We start from the raw sequence: 9333 nt of genomic DNA, 5'->3' as shown, positions 1-9333 counted from the left end.
ATGTGGGCATTTTTTTTTAAACACACAACATTTGTTATTGACATTCCTTAATTCTGCTATTTTAGGAAACCAAACCAATTCATTCCAGAGGCGCAGCTTTTAGATTAAAGCATACTCATGTCTCCTGCAGCCGATTGGATCATTTGAAAAGTGCTCATGTTACTTGCATAATACCCAATGGCTAATATGTACTATGTTAATTAAAACATCAATATCTGGCAGCCCACATATGGCTGAACACAAGGGACCACACATAGACCATTGACCACAGGTTACTCACATAAAGGCACTGCTCTTATTGCTGCACATCTTTTGTGCTTCAAATCAAGAAAAAAATGTTGAACTTTTCAAGCTCAAGAGGCTTTGAAATGGTGCTCGCTGTCCTTCCATCTCGCATGAGAGTGGCAAAAAGGCACATGAACTTATTCATGCAGCTTTAAAACATAGGGGTTACATAGGTGGTTCACTGTGTGTGTGCGCTGAGCAGTAGCCTTAATGCTTGTGGTGACACGCTGTGCTGTATTTTTAAGCTGAGCTCATTTTATTTGCGTGAGAGCTTTGAAAAATGTGTCTTCTCTGAGAGCTGACTCACGCCATATCCGTTGTGACTTGGCATGTGATTCCTCACATCTTCACAGCAATGTTCCCACTTTTATTCTCTTCCCGGAAGTGTAGAATCAGGATTCAGTTCATAATGTGATCAGGGTTTCTAATTAGATTTTAGTAACAGCTTTTACAAACAACATATATATGACTCTTTACTCTTTAACTTACTCTTTAACCATGTCAAAATGGTTGCGGTTCTTTTCATTCATGTGTCATTTATAGGCTTGAAGCTGTCAAGTTTGCATAATCATTATATGATGCCATGAATGAATTCTGAAAAGAGCACTGTGAAGAAATAGTCAAATGAATGTGCTCAGTTTGCTCAGGATTCTCAGTATGCTGCCTGTTACCACTCCATGAATGTCCTTTCTTTGGAAATATGGACTTGCATGTGAATGTGTTTTTAAACTCATTGTGCAGCTGTGCTAAGCATATATCAGATTACAAGCTACATATCTCCAGAATAGGGCAAAGAATATGCTCCCATGAACAGACAGAATGATAGTAATGACCACCATGCAGCTAACAGGGCTGGGAATTAACAGTAGCTTTGCTTTTTGCTTCAGAGATAGGGAAAATCAATATTTCTGCCGGTTTCTGAAGTCTGTTAAAGCCTTTAGGACCTGAAGATCCGATCTAAAGGAACAAGTCAATCCTTTCTATTGATTTAAACTTCTAACATAGTCACTTGATATAAAATCTTGCATCTCCATTTCCTGACATAACCTAAAAACGCCTCCTGCTCTTTGTTTTATTAAAGTGTTGTGCCAAATAAAAAGTTACAAACAGATTTAGAATAAAACATATATGCATTATTTACACTGAAATTATTATTATTATTATTATTATTGGTTCTGTCAGTTACTTTTTGAGATGGTTTTGACAAGGATTTGTTCTGATGTCATTTTCGAAACCAACAAAAAATAAAAATAAGAGGAAAATCAGACTGATATTCAAGCCCTTTATCATTGTTTTATTACCCTGAACACATGATAATCTGCGTTACATCCACTGAAAATCCCACAAATGGAGTCGAGTTGTTCAAAACCAAAAACAACAGTTGTCAGTTAACACACAATGTTGTGCCATTTATTTTGTCCCATGTGAATTTCTCAGTGCATCAGAGCCCATGTGAATATTTATGATCCAATCTCCATCATGGGGTGAAGAGTTGAATGAGAGAAAAAAAGGTTTATCAATATTCCGCATGATATCCATCAAAACACTCAATAATGGTGCTTTACCAAACATTCTTACACTGGGTTTCAACATTACTTTTCAAAACAGTTAATTTCACAGGCAGCGTCCTTGTTGAAACCCAATCTGAATTCAAGAGGATCATTGGACTGTGATGGAATGAAATCTCCATGGGGCTGTTTGTCCTTACATGGAAAACGCACAGTTAATGGATTAGAACTTCCTTCAGAATGGCCTTTTTCTGCTTAGCATGCCACTTAATCTATTTCTGTGCCAGATATATACATTTACACCATCATTAAAGCGACGGCAGGGCTTTAACAGAGGACTGAATGCCCAGGAACCATTTACAATAGTGTACTGTCACATTGCTGCTGGAAGCATGCCCTGAACGCAGAAAAGCCTACTTACGTTGCTAAGTATAATTCATTCACACATAGCCAAATCTTCAGTGTACAGAGTTTTCAACAGTAAACATGCCTGCAGAGTTCATTAAGCACTGGAGGAAAAACAGGTGAGAAAATGTGTTCTTTGAAGTAAAGCCAGAGAAGAAACAGTTTGCTCTGTTATTAATTAAAAAATCATTATTTTGTTCAATATATGAGAAATATCCAGTGACTTCACAGTTCTATGTAATTCAGTCATAATGGGACATTCAGAGCAGTTAATATGGTTCACTGCCAAAGAAAACTATAAAAAGTGGTAGTGACAGAAGCCAGGGGTCACTGGTCAATATCTACAATGCAAATATAACCGTTTTATTTACTATAAACAACCATCAACCAATAACGTTTCAGTTGAATATTTTAAACCTGCTGGAGTTCTGAGAGGTTAGGGTTGTTGTCACTGAAGATGATCCTCATACACTAATTAGCATCATGTTTGCTAGATTTTTCTGAATGTGTGTATAATGTCCAGCTCTTTGTAGACTAGTTTATATATATATTATGTTTTTGAATAAAGTGTAATGAGCAGATATGTTTCATATCTAGAAAATTCAGAAATGGGAATGAACTAAATTCCTGTGGAATAGTAAGTGACACGAAAACTGTCAAAACTGTCAGTTTAAAATGGTTTAAAATGAAAAAACAAGATAATTGCCATTAATCCCATTACCCCATCATTCTTACAACAGAACTATAATTACATCAGTACACTGTAGCATAATGACAAACTTAACTGGTGATTCAGTTCATTTCTATAGGTAGTTAAATCCCAAGGTTTCTTCTTTCAGCTTCAAGTGAGTTTTTCCTTCCCAATGTCACCTTTGGCATGCTCACCTGGGGCTTTGGGATTCTCATTGTTGGTCTATTGTTCTGATAAAAATTTTCTAAAGCTGCTTTGTGACAACATCAGTTGTAAAAAGCTCTATACAAATGCATTTGATTTGATTTGACAGATTAGTGATTTGTCCTTGTCAACATTGTTTGCTCATTCACATCTTTATCAGTTGCCGTAGAGACAGAATGTGCTGCTCCACCTCTCTGCTTCTTTCTGAACAGTGAAGCAGAGAGAGGTGTGCCTCTTGCTGGCCTGTGCTCTTTTTTAAAGAAAAAAAAAAATATATATATATATATATATAGTGGCTTAAGGGGTCTGAAAAGACACTAAATTTTGTGGTACAGCCCCCAAGTCTGAGGTAGCTTGTAGGACACAAACACTTGTGACAACTGGTTCCTATCATCACCACTGTGAACTGTTCTGACTCAAAACCCTCCAGTACAGAGCACTTCACATTAAACCATTTTGAATGGTTCTATGTCTTAAATAAGCAAGTTTTTAATCATTTCAACAAACGTTTTCATCTAAATCCCCAAGCCATGCGAGGTAACCGGAGCACCCGGAGGAAACCCACACAGACACGGGGAGACAACTTCACAGTTACCCGGAGCGGCGCTCAAACCCACAACCCCAGGACCCTGGAGCTATGTAACAGCGACTAAATGCTGTGCCCTAAATAATAAAATAATATATTTTTTATTTACATTAAATACATTTAATTGATAATACTGAGCATGCACAGTAAGCCCGGTGACAGGCCACAGTCTGTCATTGTCTAATGATTGACTAAGACCTTGTTCAGACAAGAAGCTCAGATTTGATTTTTGGCTCATGATTTGCACAGGAAAGATTGTCAGTGTTCTGAATGGAAAAGAGTTATAGTCTCAGTTTTTTGCAGTTGGACTCAAGCCACATTTGTAGGTGCAACTAAATCTGATTAGAATCTCTTCTCTGAACTCAGTGATTCACGTTTCCTCAGTTTAATCAGTCAGATCGGATGTCGTTTTGTTGTTTTTTTGTCTTTCAAAGACATGGGTCTTTGCCAACCCTTGCTATGTGCACTTATGTAGGGTTTTTCATTCAGATTTAAGATCTGTGCTGCCTGCTTGATGTGGTCTTAAAGTCGAAACAAATTAAAATCACATTGTGTCTGCACATTTTTTTTTTGTGGGGGGAAAAATCATCTGCAAAGTAGACAGTTGCCTTAAACCCATTAAAACAAGACAAAACAAAAACAAGTCATTTTGTCTTGTGTATAAATTAGTGCTTCACTAAAGCCATGGTATTGTAGGAGATATATGGCTTTGTTTAGTCTTTGATGTATCATTTATTATATATTGTGTCTAGGGCTGAGGTTGTATATAAACTGATCATTCATCATTAAATATTAATATAACAAAACTTCAGAGGGCCCTAGGGTTCAACTAAAATGGATGAAAATATATATATTCAACTGTTTTCCACTTTGTCACAAGTCTATCACAGCCCTGCATATTTTGGTAGTGCTTACATGAACGTGTGAATGACTTTATAGCTACTGTCATAAAAATATAACTCAGAATATAGCAAGGGAAAAATAAATCCACCAATCCTCGCTCAGCAATCCACAAATTCACTGACTCTGTATCTCCAGAATAAAAGCACTCATTAAATAGGTCCTAGATGTTGTAAAGGAGTTAATGAACTAAAACTAAGAGTCTGAATTGGGAAAGCTGTGTTGTTTGTGATTCCCACCCCCCACCCCTCATCCACCACCTAGTGGCTAATAAATTCAATTATTTTGAACCATTCAAAATAAGATAACAATTGCAAGACCAGGTGTCTTACCAAAACAGTCCCCATCAGATACAAAGCACTTATCCTCATAAAGACTTAGTCTTTGAGAGACACAAGAAAATCAGATTCTCGCTTCAGATCTGAACAAATCCTTATGTGTTTCTGTTCATTCTTCCTGTGAGAAGACAACTTAACACTAAGGATCTGAAAGGAAACGACTCTGCCAAGAAACTGTCACTGCTATTAGGAATAGATAAAAACTTATTTTGCAAATCTAAACAGAAATCCATAAAATGAAGGATGGTCTCTCACCTTCATACATTATTGGGAACACAATTCATAACTGACCATAGTTTTATGTAATTGCTTTTGTACAGCACAGCAAAACGGACTTCTAATGATTAAAGAGAACTGGCTTCTGTTTGTGCGATATATAACATATAAATTAACGATTATTCTATATTTTTCTGTCCATATCCCTGTAATATTTGGACGCATACATAACACTTGTAAGCCACATTCCACAGGAAGCTCCACATACAATATTTGCATTGACAGCACATCATATGGCAATGAAATGACTGTCATGATGACTTGGACATTTCTGTCACTTATTTGAGAGTGAAAAGGCAAAGGGTGTGATGTATTTTTTCCATTTAGTCACATATCAAAGACCTGTTGACATCTACTTTAAAGCATTCATGGAATTAAGAATGAGTAATACATCAATAATTTGTCATAACTTTTCCACACTTAAGATCACTTTACAATAAATACACAGAGTAATCACATTAGATATTTATGAATTATGATATTTATCCTAACTTCATGAATGTCAAACTGTTCAGATTTGAATGTAAGCTTTTCTGACCATCATCAGAAGTTATGAACTATCACATCACCGCTATCAGAAGACATTGCTGAAATTTGACCTTAACGTCATAAGATTGTGATGCCTTGTACTCCAACATCAATGATGTTTCTTTTAAAAAAAGAGCTTATGTTGGTTTTGCACAGCAGTGTTTGAAACATGTAATAAAAAGTGTGATGTACTTTTTATTTTTTACCTTTTCTCTTTTATTAAACAAAACTAAATATGCGACACGTGTCAGGAAAATGTCTTAAAGGATCGTAATCTGGTATTTTTGCCATGTCACTCACTTCTACTCTGAAGATTGAAGAATAAAGCCAAGTACACGACTGAAACCAGAACGACAAACTTCAGACTCACAGCAGAAGAAAAACACTGTTACTAAGGAGTAGAAACCATTTAACTTTTCCAGTTAAGTGAGCGGAAGCACCCGTCTTCGCACCAGTGTATCACTGAAGGCTCTTTACAGCGTGTTAGAGAGTTTAATTACTGAACTCCTGCAGGGTCTCTTTCAACATCCTCTTGGAAATTTACAGAGTGTCTCAGAATGATCTGCCGGGCAAAACAAAACGTAAGTGCATCATACTTACAAACACTGACAAAGCTGTTTTTCTGCCTGTTTTGCGGATGTTTGCATGCAGCCCAACAATCCAACTATAAAATCAATTTTAATAGGAAAGGTTCATTTTTACACCTCTACTTGCATACATTAATATGAATTAATCCATTCAATTCAACAACGTGGGAAAAACTTTAATTAATCCATTAAATAAAATAAATATTAGTCATATTAACAGCTGTATCAGACATTCTTTATCAATAGCCCTACCAAAGAGTATGTTCAGTGTGTGAATATTAGCATTCAATAAGGACTTGATCATAAATGCATAAACTTCAGCCTGAAAGAATGACAAACTGCTGCTCGTCTCACATTTGAGCTGCATCCCAAATGGCTTCCTATTTCCTTTGTAGTAAATAATGCAATTTATGAAATAAAGGCTTATTCACATAAATAGTGCATTATATATCTAATATGAAACAATACATACTTTATATAAGGCCAAAAGCTGCACAACCCTGTGTAACATGGTTTATTGCAGAAGCCAGTTTCATAACCTGTGCAGTACACTACAGTGGGAGCGATTTGAGATTCAGCCTCGTTGTCATGGTAATGTTTATTCTGAATAGTGCTCTATGAATGCATGTAATTTTGCATCTAATTACTAGTCAGTTGTATGTAAATGGAGATTTTCATCCAAATGTAGAGTGTGCTCATAAACAGTTCAGTTGTAATCATGAATCGCACAATTCACTACATCTGGCCAAACTCTTCACATGTAAATGTCTTCATTAATCAAGCCATCAGTGCAAGGTCAAATACACAGACATCAGAACAGCCTGTATGAACTTTCTGTGGCTAGTTCTAACTTTAAAGTGCTACAAATTTGGAAATATCACCCTGCATGATTTAGATTTTAGCTGTATGCTTTAAGAAAAGTGTACTGTCAGTTCCCAAATGTCATATTTTAGAAAACAACAGTGAATTAAATGATATAAACATTGTGGATGTATGGGTGGCACTACCAAAATCTAAAAAAATATATATATTTTTAGTTCTTTTCTCATTCCCCTGATACAAACAGACATAGCTAGGAAATGTGATTTGGAAATGTGTTTTGTTTTTCAGATTATGTAATACTAATTTCAGAATCATTGCTGTCATACAGTTAAACTCATAGTTACAAGTCAATATGAGGTCTCTCCGTCAACACATCTGGTGTTGTTCTCGTCAGATTTTAATGTTGCACCGATACCGTCACCGTGTCGGTATCGGCACAAATACTGGCACTTAAACACAGTATCGATATCGGCTACAGAGAGCACCAATACCATAGGTGTGTTTAAATTGGCCTACTACTCACTATTCCCTACATGTAGAACATAGGGCACTTTTCGGTACATACCCTATGAAGCAGATGGCAGCTTTGATTTAGGTCGGTGCAGACTGTAAACAGACTGGGTATTTCACACTGCACAACTGTTTTTGTCGATTTTACCACACTATACAACCCCAAACTCCCCAACAAAACTCAAAACTCGTGTGTCCCAGGAGACACATAAATACGGACGTACAAGACTCTGTGGTTATTGTTTGCTGTTTGAATAGATTCACAAAGAAAAACCTGTAAATATGGGTCGTGGATGTGAAAACTCTTTTCAGCGCTGTCTCTACACACTCCAACTGGAGCTGGAGATTAGGAGAATAGCACATTGTTGCGGCTATGTTCCACCTTAAATGGTTCAGAAACTGCACTAGCGGGAGCATGTGCCAATGTTGTATCATTTATGGTGGAATGGAAAATTAGAATACAGTTGGAATAAAGGCTGTAACAGTGTGTTTTGTTGCTCACTATGTTCCCCTACAGGTAATACACCTTATTAAGAGACATGTGCATCCAGCACTATGTAATATATTGTAGTTTTTCATAGTTTTACAGTTTAATCAGTCCTCTGCTGTACAGCTCCACAGCACAAGCCTGTGTTTACTTTCTGTGCTCTGTTCTCATTGTCCGTTGAAAGGACTCGGTCAGCCTTGAGTTGTTTACACTATGCTACAACGTCCAAAGTCAGGTTGAAAAAAATGAAACATTTGATATGCTGCGATTGGTCTGAACCGTGACTTCCAGGCAAAATATTCAGAATCAGGCTAAACATTGTGTAGCGTAGCTCCAGCTTAAGGCGTCCCAATGAACACTGACTTCATTCAAGCAACCGCAAAGAAGCACGCTAACACAGGTCAGCAGCAGTACTTAGAAAATGCATTTCACGTCATGATTCCTCATAACAGTGTAAAATGCTGTTCACTCAGGCTAGACTATGTCTTCCTATTTGTACTTGTTACTGCATTGTGGAAATATTTATTTTTTCATAGCTCTGAGACTTAAAATTTTTTAATGTGCTGTTAAACAGTAAATGTTGTTAATTCAAGCTTATTAGATCTTATTAGCGATACAGAACAGCGCTTTAACAAAATAAAATCTGTAAATATAGCAATATAAATATCTGGATTTATAGGCACCTATCTAGTAATTAAGATAGAGGTGGTATTGGCAGATACTTGAACATGAAATATCAGTATCGGAAGGGAAAATATGGTATTGGTGCATCAGATTTTTGTAACACCATGTCCAAATAAGCTGGAAAATTGTGGGTAAAATATGGATGATTCTGAAAGATAAATATGGGTAATTGTAAATGGTCAGCCAACATCTGTTTGGACCTAATGGACAATAATTGAAAATTTTCAAAGAGCAGAATACAGAGAATATTTAAACTCTGGAAATAGTCTGTGAAAGGTCACAAGGCAGATTTGTGTTTTTAGTGCACTTGCAAATAATTATAATACTGAATAGGAATGACTGTTTATTCTCCATGAACAAATGTAGGCTATATTTATATGCCGTATTACACTCCCCAAAGCCAAAGGTGCTGGGTGATGACTCAACATACATCAGTGTATCTTAGAGGTTCTGTATTATGTTTTTGAAAAGGTGATCTGTAATAGTGGGTTATTTTAATATTCTTGTAAAGCTCATATCGTT

Source organism: Hoplias malabaricus, chromosome Y (assembly GCF_029633855.1).
Source record: "Hoplias malabaricus isolate fHopMal1 chromosome Y, fHopMal1.hap1, whole genome shotgun sequence".
NCBI classification, from domain to species: Eukaryota; Metazoa; Chordata; class Actinopteri; order Characiformes; family Erythrinidae; genus Hoplias; species Hoplias malabaricus.
The sequence above is the reverse complement of the archived record's forward strand: the minus strand, read 5'-3'. Positions refer to the sequence as shown.